We start from the raw sequence: 12729 nt of genomic DNA, 5'->3' as shown, positions 1-12729 counted from the left end.
TGGACCTTCTTGGAGGCCATGCAGGTATGGGCGCATCGCTAATCCCGTCCACAGTAGAGGCACTGTGACCCCCTGGTTCAGCCAGCGTGAGGGCCCTCTGCAGGGCCGTTGGGTGTGGTGAGGTCCCTCACACCTGTTCAGCTGCTTGGAGGCTGACCAGCAGACCTGTGTCTCAAGCAGGTCAGCCCCCTTTCAGAGCCTGTTTTCCTCAGCATGGTGTGCAGATGAACTGAGGTGATCCGGAAAGTTACAGACTCATGGCGTCTCTCTATCCAAGGCGCGCTGGCAAGGGTCACCATCACGACAGTCACACAGTGCCAGATTGAACTGAGGCCCAGAGTGGGAAAGGGCTGGCCTGAGGAGGCCAACATGCCTCCCACCTCAGCTCCTGCCTCCCTCTGGCCTTCAGGTGCCGCGAGTTGCTTTTCTACAGTTTTTCTCTCAGGAAGCCTTATCCAGGGCCCAGATCAGGAGACCCAGGAGTTGGGCCCAGCACTCCTAATGGGCTCCTCGCCACCATAGTGGGTAACCTCCCTTCCCTTCCCTTCCATCTCTCTGTGTCTCTCCCTCTGTCTGTGTCTCTCCCTCTCCTTCTTTGTCTCTGTGTGTCTGTCTCTCTGTCTTCCTCTGTATCTCTCACACACACACACATAAATGAACAATCTTTTTCTTCCCGCATCCCCCTCTTTTGTCCAGGGCACACCCCTGCTTTGAAAGCTCAGACACGCCTGGGCTGGGGACCACGTGGTCTTGGGTCTCTTGTCTGGGAGCCTCATCTTTCTTATGGTGGCACAGGGGCTGTGAAGTCTCCATGCAGAGCCGCCTCCCATGTCTGCTCAAAGCAGAGTCCATGTCCCTGGGTTCCCCCCTCACCCTCTGCTCACCTCAGCCTGCCCAGAGCCTTCACAAGTGGGAGCCCCAGACTTCTCCAATGCTAACACATGGCTCCTTGGAGTGGGGCTGGGGCCCACAGTCCTGCTTAGAACAAAAGCCCTGAAGGGAGTCCAGGGGCACACAAGGCAGCCCCCCAGGACCCAGAGCTCCATGCACAGAGGGGTTGTGAGCTCTGTTGAACATGCCTGGGAGCCCTCGGTGGGATGGCAGAGGCGGACTGAGGGCCTGCGCTCTATCCTACATCGGAGCCCAGCTTGGCCCACTAAGTCTCCAGGACTTTCGATGAGACTGAAGCTTTTCCATGGATGCTCTCCCACCCCCCCAAGGGGCTGAGCAGGCAGGGGCAAGGGTGGCTGCGGCGAGATCACATCAGAGGGTCTTTCCCATCCAGCCCACCCTCTGTTTGGCTCTCTGAGCACCCCCTCAGGAGAGAAAGGGAGTTCCAGGGTGTGATGAGGCAGGGGTCTTCAGCTCCTCACTGGCAGCCCCATTCTCCCAGCACACGCTATGCCCCACCAGCACCCCTCCCCCACCAAAAAAAAAATCTTTCTTGTGTTCAGAGTAAGGAGCAAACCCCTCAGGGAATTCCATACCACAAGCATTTTCTGGGAAGTGGTTGTCAGACATTTATTGGGGTGGGTGCCACAGTCCTCCCCACTCCGTTTCTCTGGCTTTCCCAAGCAGGGTCGCTGACTAGGGTCCTGGATGCCTCGGTGACACTGGCTGTTCTGGAGTAGAGAAGGGAGGTGAGGAATAGACTTCATAGAGAAAAGCCTCATCGCTCAGGGTTGGTTCCTGACATGCCTGGGCTAAACTAGCTCCCAGCTTAGGAGGCAATGCCACTGGGGCGGACACAACACCAAGGAGATCCCGCCAGTCCAAAGAGAGGGCCCCTGAACCCAGTCCTGCCTCACCAGGTATTGCCCCTGTGTCTTAGTCTCCTAGGTCTGCTGTAAAAGAAATACCACAAGTGGGCAGTTTTAAATAACAGGAATTTATTTCTCACACTTCTGGAGATTAAAAGTCCAAATCAGGCCATCAGTCATGTGGATTCCTTCTGTGGGCCTCTCTCCTAGTCCCTTGGCATTCCTGGGCTTGTAGCTTCATGTGCCTCCACCACCAGATGGCGCCTGTCTTCTCCTGTGTGTCTCTTGTCTATTCTGCTGTTTTTTAAAACACCACTCAGAAGGCATTAGGTTTAGAACCCACCCTCCTCTGGTAGGAGCTCTGGTGGCATATTGGTTAAAGCGCTTTGCTGCTAACCAACAGGCTGGCGATTTGAACCCACCAGCCGCTCCAAGGGAGAAAGATTTGGCAGTCTGCTTCCATAAAGATTTACAGCCTTAGAAACCCCGTGGGGCAGTTCTACTCTGTCCCATAGGGTCACTATGAGTCGGAATCTACTCGATGGCAGTGGGTTTTGGGTTACTCCAGTATGATCTCGTTAGTCTAACAAAAGAACACCCTATTTCCAAACAGGGTCTCGTTCAGAGGTATAGGGGTTCGGACTTTCACATAACTTTTGGGGGAAAAAATTCAACCCTTAACACCATGGAAGGATTTTCAGAGCCCCAAAAGCCAGGGCTAGGGTGGCCAGGCAGGTCACCTCAGACAACTCTCACAGGGCACTCTGACTCTGGTGATATTTGAACATGCCAAGTGGCCACCGTCCACAGCCCGGCTTGTCCCCTCTGGTGTGGGGGCCAGGAGTGGGGGGGAGGGGAGGGGAAGCAGCATGCCCGGAGCAGGCAGGAGGAAGCGGTTGGCCTTCAGGATGAAGTTTGTTGATATCCATTTCCCTCACTGCAGAGACGGCCGTCTGTCTAATTCAAGGGAAGCAGGCTGGGATCAGGGGCCCGGCTCCCAGAGCCGTCCCCACCCCCCCTCAAATGAGTTCAAAGTCAAGGCCGGCAGCCAGGGGAGGGGCAGGAATAGATTTATACACGAGATTCCAGGGGCTTTGCCCACCTGGATGGAACCCAATTAAGCTTTGGAGGGGCCGGCACTCCTGTGCCCTGGGCTGGCCCCATCCTGCGCCCCACTGAACACAACTATCCCGTGGTAGCCCTGTCGCCTGGAGTGGGGCAAGGATCCCAACATTATTGCATAAGTCAACATTGTGTTTGCAAGCCATCAGGGCCACCACGGTCCTCTGGTTGTGGCCGGAGGAGGATTCCGCCTTGCGGACGCCATCACAAACCAGGCCGCAGATCCTCCCCAACTCACACCCCAGCGCACGGGTTGTGGGCATCATGGGCCACCCCAGCTCAGTCTGTTTCCATCCCAGCTTTTAGGGGACACTAACCAGTGAGGCCCATCCCATCCCAGCAGCCTCTAGAGGCCCAGCCCCCCCCCCCAACCAAGCACAGATTCGCTTTGTGCTTCTCCCTCCCCTTCCCCCCACCACTGGGTGTGGGTAGCTGGGGGCTCCCTCAGCTTTGGTTGGCGGCCACTTGGGTTTCCCCACTTTGTCTCTCAGGGACACCTTGGGCCACAGAGGGCCAGCGAGGGCAGAGCCACCTCCTGGGGTCATCCATCACCTCACCCAAACTCTACACCTCTGTTGTTGTTGTCAAGTTGACTCCAACTCACGGAGACCTTAAGTACAACACAATGAAAACTTGCCCGGTTCCACATCCTCCTCACAATCGCTGGCACGTTCAAGTCCCTTGTTGTGGCTACTGTGACAAGCCACCTCACCCAGGGTGTCCCCTGCCCTTGCTGGCCCTCTGCTTCACCAAACATGATCTCCTCCTCCAGTGATGGATCCCTCCTGATGAACATGTCCAAAACAAGCAAGTTGGGCAATGTTCTGTTGTGATCCATAGGGTTTTCATTGGCTAATTTTTTGAAGTAGATTGCCAGGCCTTTCTTACTAGTCTTAGTCTGGAAAGTAAAAGAAAAAAACTTTTTTTTTTTAAACCTGCCCACCATGGGTGACCCTGCTGGTATTTGAAATACCAATGTCATAGCTTCCAGCATCCCAACAACAAGCAAGCCACCAAAGTAGAACACACCGACAGACAAGCCACATCTGACTGTCCCTAACCACTGGCTTTGTGAGCCCTCTCCTCCTCCCCTCACTTATTTCCACTGCACCTAGATATGGCTTCTTAGAAGTCACAGCCTTATCAAGCTCGGGGACAACTAGAGGAGAGGCCTGGGTCCACTGAAGTATCTGAGCCAGACCTCTGTGCAGACCTGAGGTTGGAGCCAGGACCGCCACAATGAAATGGGGCCCCCTACACATGGCCTGCCAGGCCCAATACTCTACCATGATAAAGTCTCAGCCTTTTCTCATAGGGAGCTGCAAGGGAACCCCGATTTCACAGATGGGAACAACAGTCCCCTGACCCCTCCCGTGACCCCCACCAAGCACTCTCCCTCCCTCCCCCCACCCACAGAAAGGAAGGTTGACGAGAAGCCCTAATTCCTGGCTTCCAACAATATGAGCAGGCATCCTGCAAGGGGTCCGTGGGCTCCAGCCACCTTCCAGAAGCCTCTCCCTGGCAGCCCTGGTCTTCCATCTCCTGGAAAGTATCTCATGGGACTGCGGATGGAGGCTGGGGCCCCGGGACAAGGCAGAGGGGTTCGGTTCAGGGAGTCCAGCAGGTGTTGGGGGGCGGGAGCCCCACCAGATAGTAACCACCTCTGCCGCCGCCGCCAGGCAATTAGTTCACATAAACAGCGCTCAGAGCCCAGCTTGCCAGATGAGGGTAACTGGGTATTTATTGTGGGTTATTGCTAACAAATTGATCATTACCTGTGTTTACTTTTAAAAGCCTGCAGATCAAAGCGCGTTACGCTGGCATGGCAGCCCCTGATGAGCAGAGCTTTAAAGACCGTGGTCAATTGTGCCTGAAATGTTACACTAAATTTAACAAACGAAATATGCATCTGTCCAAGTCGGTCCAGCGCGGGCACCTCCCCAAGTGCCCAGCCTGTGCTGGGTGCTGGGGTTCATGGGGCCAGAGCTGGCCCCCCAGCCATGCACGAGTCCCCACATGGAAGTCACCCTGCCTCTCGTTGTGCCTGGTGAGGAATCGGGTGCCCTCCCTTGAAGGCTTGATGCCACACACCAACCAGCCCAGTGTTTTGCACAGACACACACGTTGATTGAGAGCAAAGGCACTTGGCAACTGTGTCCTCAAGCACACCTGTCCCTCGGCTGACCCGCCCACGTTCTAGGACCTGGGTACAGGATACGGGCCATCCCCATTCCCTGCTGCAGCCCCTGCCACCTCTGTTCACTTCTTTGCCACACCTCAACCCCATCTGCCAGTGGGTTCCCTATGGAAAGGAGCGGGAGGGGGTGAAGGAGCTCATTCTCCTTCCAGGGTGTGTCTTGGGGAGTGTTGAAAAAGTGTCCAGTTTGGTGTGAGTGGGTTTCACTTGGGTACACCCTCCCTTCAGCCAGCCCCAGCTCCAACCAGGCAGGGTTTGATGGAAAAAGGAGGTGTAAATAAAGGGCAGCCGTGCAGGTCTGAGGTTGGCAATACTGGTCCGGACTCCTGGTCGGTAGGGTGAGCCAGGCACGCAGCAGGGGCTGGGCCAAGGCCTCTGGAATGGCCCAGTAGCCCCGGCAAGCAGGACCGCCAAGCGCCCAGCCCTGGAGGATGACAGGAGGGCTCATCTGTCCCCAAGGCCACCTTCCTGGGGCAATCCTAGTGCGGTCTTTAAGGCACTGGATGTCCCTGGCCCGAGGAGAACCTCCTAGAAGTCAGAGCCCTCAGCAAGCACCAAGCTACACCCAGGGAGCAAGCCAGCTGGGCCTGGACCCAGCTGCTAAAGAAAGGGACTTTATGAATGACCAAAGGTACCACTGATGAATTAAATACCAGGGCAGCTGGAGCATGCAGACCTAGTCTTTCCAGAAGCTTCCACACCTGTCTCCAAGGTAGATCTTGCCCAGGACCAGAGGGGTGGTCACCGCGTGAGCCCCCGCCCTGTATCCCATTCCTGGCCTGACCACAGCAGAATGTTCCTCCCTGGGCCTCCAGGCCTCCTGCTGGCCCTGCCTGAAGCCAGGAGCTCCTAGAGGCCACCTTGGGATTGGCCACACATGGGTGTCCATTCCTGTGAATTAGCCTGTTTCCTGGACCCTGCCCAGAGTGATGGAAAACAGCCAAAGAGCAAGAACTACTGTGCATGGGCTACTGGGGCCAGAGGGGGAAACCTCCAAAGTTAGGAAGGGGACCACGTTTTCCGATGGTTTCGATGCCATCCGAGGACCCTGGCTTCCGGAAGCCCATTATCAGCCATCAGCATCCAAGCACAGGAGAAAATCTGCGGACTGGAGGCTGCATTTGGTTTTGTTTAATGTTTAGAAGATCACCCAGGAGAAAAGGGGAGTTGTTGCTTTGGGGTGAGTGTATGTTAATGGGGGAGGAACAACTTGGAAAAGGAAGGTGTGAATAGTTACACAACTTGAAGAATGTAATAAATGTCTCTGAATTGCACCGGTAGAAATTGTTGAGCTGGCATGTTTTGTCATGTATGTTCTCACCACAATAAAACAAAATAAAATCAGATCACCCAGGACAAAGGAAAGCTTTGAGAAAATACCTCTTTTGTGAACCGAGAAGAGTAGGGGTACCTTCCCTGGAAGAATTTCGGCTCGTAGTTGCCCTACTGCAGCTACGGACATCACACTGCCCGAGGGTATCTACGCAGACATAGGCGAGGCCCTTGCCTGCAGACACATCACCACTCATCCTCCATGCAGCTCAAAAGGCACAAAGGGGCAAAAGGCTTTCCACCGCCTCCTTGGACTCCCCCTGGCCTGAGCTGGCCAGAAAGGGATTCTGAGGGGCATCAGCTCTGTGGTTCCAAATAGGGGTTTTCCCAGCTGATTTGAGGCAGAAAGTGTGGTCGTCTGGTGGTACCCTGAACCCAAAAGATTTAAGTATGTTTGTCGACATTTCTGTGTGTCCGAAAGTGCCCCCCTTCCAGCCCCTGACCAGGGACTCAGCGAGTTCAGCAACAGCAGCCACAGCCGCCATTACCATCAGTACCCAAGTCCCAAAACTGCAGCCATCATGGTCTCTGAGGTGGAGCTGGTGAGGGAGTGGGAAGATGGGCAGACAAGGTGGAGGGGAGGCCAGAGCTTGGGGCTGGACTCACTCCTCCAGACACCACCAGAGACTGGTAACCACCACCAGAGACTGCTAACCGCTGGCCCTGGGGCTGTTGTCTGATTCTGGGTGCCTCTGTGAGCCCAGGCACAGGACCTGACCTCCCACACCTCAGCAGCCCCTGGCTGAGCCTGATGCCCCCACCCTCTGCTCAGAACCAGTGTTTCTTCCCCCGCTTTCTTCCTGGAGGTCAGGTGAGGAGGGGACAGCTCCTGCCCCAGCCTCCCGCTCCCCACCTCTCAGTAATCTTTCCCCCTAGGGCCAGACAGCCTCCACTGCAAGGCCATACTTAGGAGGATGCAGAGCAAGTCCCCAAGCCTGGACTGCCTCGTCCCATGCCTGGGCCCCAGCTCTCTCCGGTTCATTTCCCAAACAAGGGCTCACCCACTGACCCCAAATGATCCCCCCAGTTCTGGCATGCACTGTCCCCCAGAATGTCCCCACCATATTCTGCCTCTCTCCTCCCTTGAGGCTCAGTTTAAGTCCCCTATCTACAAAGTCACCCCTGGCACCCTGACACCAAAGGGCCTCCCCACTAGTACCTCAGAACCCCATCAGCACCAGAGTTTGTGTCCTTGTCCCCGACTCTCTCTGGATGCACCCAGATCTCCCCCACCTACCCTGGCAGCTATAGACATGCCTGTATGCATACACTTTTTGCCTCATTCTACCCCCTGAGAGCTTAGGGGTATCAACATCCCAGAAGCAATGAGCACACACAGCACCCAGATCTTGGTTTCTAATACCTTCTCCAATCAACAGAACAAGGCTCCTTGGAGAAATGGCTAAACCCAAAAACCCATAGCCCTAGTTCAGTCATGAGAAAAACATCACACAAACCCAACTGTGGGACATTCTCCGGGATATGAGCCAGTCCTCTTCAGGAATGTTGAGATCATGAAAAGAAGGGAACACTGAGAAGCTGTTGCAGACCGGAGGAGACTGGGGAGACGTGACAACTAAATACAATGTGGTCCCTGGGTGGGATCCTGGAGCAGGAAAAGGATGTTAGTGGAAAAGTTGGTGAATCTGAGTTAAGTCTGGAGTTGAGCTAATGGCAACAAACCAGTGTTTCTTCTCTGTGACAGGAGCTGTGGTGATGTAAGAGGCTAACAGTGGGGGAGCCGGGTGAAAGATGTGTAAGGACAGTCATAAGGAGGCCTAGCCAGTATTCTAGAGAAGGTCTCCAGTCTAGGCTTGTTTGTTCTTTTTCTCATGACTGGACTGAGGTTGTGCGTTTTTGGAAAGAACACCTAAAGGAAGAGGTATTGGTTTTCTGGGACCACTGTAACAAAAATACCATAAGTGAGTGGCTTTAAAGAACAGGAATTTATTGTCTCACAGTCCTGGAGGCTGGGAGTCCAAATTCAGGACATCAACAGGGTCATGCTCTCTGTTGGCTCTACAGGAATCTCCTTCCTTGTCTCTTCCAGCTTTCGTAGCCCTGGGTGTTTCTTGGCGCTCCTTAGGTTGTAGACAGACCCTTACACGCTGTCTTCTCCTGTGTGTGACTCTGCGTCTGTCCTTCCCTTTCATAAAATGCCACTCAGAAGGAACTAGGATTAGAACCCATCAGTATGACCTCATCAAAACAACAAAATAAAACCCCTATTTCCAAAAGGGTTCATATTCACAGATACAGGGGTTAGGATTTCCACTTATCTTTTTAAAAAATAATATCTTTTTAGGGAGACACAATTCAATAAACAAGGAGTTTATGGGAACATTCTCTACTGTCTTTGCAACTTTTCTGTTAATCTAAAATTATTCTAAAATAAGAAGTTTGTTTTGTTTTGTTTTAATCACTTCTGCACAGTGTCTTACTGTAGCTGAGGCTCCGAAACCAGACATTGGTTGCTGGCTGACTCTCTTTCTCCAGTCTCTGAGACCTACTATGTGCGGAGCACCCAGCTACCTGGGACAACCAACTTCAGAGACACACAGGTGGTCAGGACCGAGTGGGCCACAGCGTTCCACACAGGAGGATGCTGAGCTCCAGGCCATGTGGTGGGTAGGTAGACGCCAGGACAATGAGGGTTCAAGCTGTTGCCGACACCAGAAGGTGGCCAAGCCAGCTCTATACTTGTCACCAGGACTGCTCCTGAGACAAAGAAGGCTCTTTGCTGAGGTAGGGTCCCTGAGAACTAGAGGCTCCCACCTAAGCCACGGATGGGAGAGTGGGGGGCCAAAGTGAGCTCATCCCCTGTCCCCTGAGTGCTGTTCGAAGATGGACTTCGGCCCTGTTTCAAGGGAAGCCCCTGATGGCTGCTTAGCACATCCGTAACCTCCCCAACAAGCTTCACCCCTGAGTCCCCAATGAGCAAACAGGCCCTTGATTAATGTTAATGGTTTTTCTCACCAGCTGTGAGAATTCGTTTTCCATAATTTGGCTGTCATTACAATGGGAAGGATTTATAAAACACACGTGCTTGGGGAGCCTGGTGGGGGGTGGCCCAGGAAGTCTGAGGAAGCAGCTGTCCTTGCCCCTGGAATGCAGACCGGGGTACCCAGCCACACCTGGCCACCTGGCCACAACTGGACACCTTATCTCTGGCTCTCAGGCCAGGACAAGGCTCTGGCCTCTCGGCTGTATGCTCCAGGTGGGACTAGGCCACTCACCTCTTGTGGGCCCAGGGTAACTGCAGGGACAGCATCCCAGTGAGACACAGCACACACCACCTCCCGGGGCCCAGTGTCTCTCCTGATACCATTTCACAGATGCAAGAAGTGAGGCCCAAGGACCAGGCCCCAAAACGTCCGCACTGGCAGGCAGTGACAGGAGCATGGCTTGGATGTGTCTGACCCCAAAGCCACCTGCCCATGCACCTCGATGTCACTCACCTTCTCCCTGAGTGGTTGTGGCTTATCTTTCCACCTTATCACTGAAGCAGAAAGGAAATAAGGCACATTATGAGATGGAGGGGTTGCCTGACATGGGGTGGGGTCTGAATAGAGGGAAAGGAGGGAGGAAGGGAGGGAGGGAGGAAGAAGGTGACTAATACTGAAGGTGAGGGGGAGAGAGAGGGAGAAGGGAGGAAGGAAGGGAGAGAGGGAGGGAGACAGAAGGGAAGGGGTACCCAGCCCTGGCAGCACCCTCCTGAAGGTTCCAGTGAAACCCCTCTGGGGCTCTGGGGTCGTGGGGAAACCGAATGAGGTACCAGTCACTTTGTAATTTGGTCACATGGAGGCACCAGCCAAGGACAGAGCCCTAAGTGGCTGGCCTGTGTGATAAGGGTGGCTGTAGACACTGTCCCTGGCTGCTCCCAACCCGAGGGCATGGCCAGGACAGGCCTCCTCTCCTCGATCCACAAGCCAATATCTGAGGGGGGCATCAGGGACGGGTAGGGGGCGGCAAGGCCTAGAGGAAAAAAAAAAAAAAAAAGAGGAAAAGCAGCCGTGAATTCACGGATGCAGCCCTTCCGACGTCCCGGGGCTCGGCCTCAATTAGCGGGCCCTCCCACCCGCCCCTCGGAAACTTTCTCCCTCTTGTTTTCATCTTTCACCAAGTCCTGACTTTCGCCTCCAGCCCGTCTAATTGAAACTAATCTTCGAGGCGAGGCCCGTCTCTGGGCCTAATCCTGCTCGAGGAGGCGCACATGGTCCCAATTACGGCCACACCGGCCCTTTCATTCCCAGCCGCGCGCTGCCAGCCTGGCTTTGAAAGGCTGCATTATTAACTCCATGCCTGCGAGTTCCTGCCGTCAGGGCGCGAGATGCTATCGCCGGTGCCGATGGATAAGGTTACCACAGAGCCTTTTCTGGATTACGTTTTGCACAAAGGCGATAGAGGGCATGATAGCGCCGGGTGGGCAGCTCCATGGGCGTTGGCGCGGCCACTGAAGGACCCAGGAGGGCCAGGTTCAGGCCAGGCTGCCCAGCTTGCAATGGGAGAGGTGGGTTTCTAGAAGTTTCCAGGAAGAGCAGACAGGAAAAGAGGGGCCCAGGGCAGGCCCCCAGAGTGAGACTTCAAGCTGCAGAGGCCTCATGGCCTGGCTGGCCTTCCCAATGGGGGCTGCCAATCTGGAGATGGGCTCAACCTTGCAAAAGGCTGAGCGGAAATCCCACATTTCCAAGCTTGCAGGATGCAGAGTTTCCATGCTGCAGGCTGGAATCCCGTCACCCCACGTGGGCACGCCACTTATCGCTTTATCGTGATCAGACCCTGGTTGGCAGCTGGGGATGTCTCTGATTATTTTTTAAAAGGAGAAGCTGAAATAATCATTACTTAATGAAGATAGTTTTTTGTTTCAGAAAATTTAGAAAGTCCCCAAACTCGGGGACTATGGCAGAGAAACAATGAAAGGAGCCACAGTGATGACCAGGTGGGGAGGGGGAGGGCGGCGTGACAAGACTCCCACCCCACTGGTCACTGCTGGCTCAGGGCCCCAGACCCAGTCACAGGCCCCGAAGCAAAGTCTCAATGCCTGCCTGTCCCTGGGCAGGGTCTCGGGTGCAGGAGGGTCTTCTGCCCCTGAGCTTGACTCACAACTTACTTACAGAGGTTCAGGCTTAAAGCTGTTGCCGTTATTGCCGTTAGTTTCTGTCCAGTTGGCTCCAACGCATGGCCACCAGTGTACAAGAGAACTAGGTCCTGCACCATCCTCATAAAGGTTAAAATGATCAATCCAGCAGGAAAGCATAATAATTCTAAAGTTATATGCACCTAATAATATACTATCAAAACATAGAAGTCAACAATTGACAGATATAAAAAGAGAAATGGACAAAACCACAATCATAGTGGGAAATTTTTCATATATATCAGCCAGAAATTGATTTAAAAAAAAAAGTTCAATAAGAATATAGATGATTTGAAAACATGGTTCTATGGATAATAGAACACTGAACCCCACAACTGCAGGATACACATGTTTTTCATGCGCAAGTGAAATATCAACCAAATGTATCATATTCTGGAGCAAAAAGCAGGTCTCAACCAGCTTCAAAGCCAGAGCCACGGCCAGCATAAGCCAAGTGAGACACCCAGGGTGCAAAATATAAGAAGATACTCACTCTCAGACTCGTGCAAGCCCAGGGTGGCATTGATCACAACGAGTTAACTAACAAGAATGCAGAAAAAAACTTTATGATAATAAAAAGAATTCTCACAAAACAAGGAAAGAAGGGAACTCTTTTAGCCTGATAAAGAACATCTGGAAAAAAAAACCTAGAAAAATAATAAAATGGTGAAATATTGAAAGGATTTCCCCCAAGATCAGAAATGAGACAAGGACATCTTCGTCTCTTAAGGCTCTTCATTTAGGTAGCCTTACCCTGGAAAGCCTAGCCAGTGTAATATGACAAGAAAAAGAAATAAAGGGCGTATGATGGAAGGAAGAAATCAAACTTTTATTATTTGCAGAAAATATGGTTTTGTTTATAAAATTTTTTTTTTTTACATCTACAGATAAACCATTAGAATGATGAAGTAAATTCAGTAATATCACTGGACACAAGGGCAATATAAAAATCATCTGCATTTATACATGCTGCTGTTCCGGTCACCCCCACAGAAACAAGATGCCCCCCACCACCACCTTGCCAAAAGCTTGGTTCATATGTTGATTCTAAGGATGCCATGCACACACCAAGATATACAATACGGCTTGTTATTCATATAATGAAGCTTTCTGGGGAGGGCAGGGCTGCCTCCCACGCTGGTCTCAAAATGGCTTGAGGGCTGGCAACAGGGACAGCTCAG

This window comes from Loxodonta africana, chromosome 3, assembly GCF_030014295.1.
Source record: "Loxodonta africana isolate mLoxAfr1 chromosome 3, mLoxAfr1.hap2, whole genome shotgun sequence".
Classification (NCBI taxonomy): domain Eukaryota; kingdom Metazoa; phylum Chordata; class Mammalia; order Proboscidea; family Elephantidae; genus Loxodonta; species Loxodonta africana.
This window is presented reverse-complemented; position numbering follows the sequence as displayed.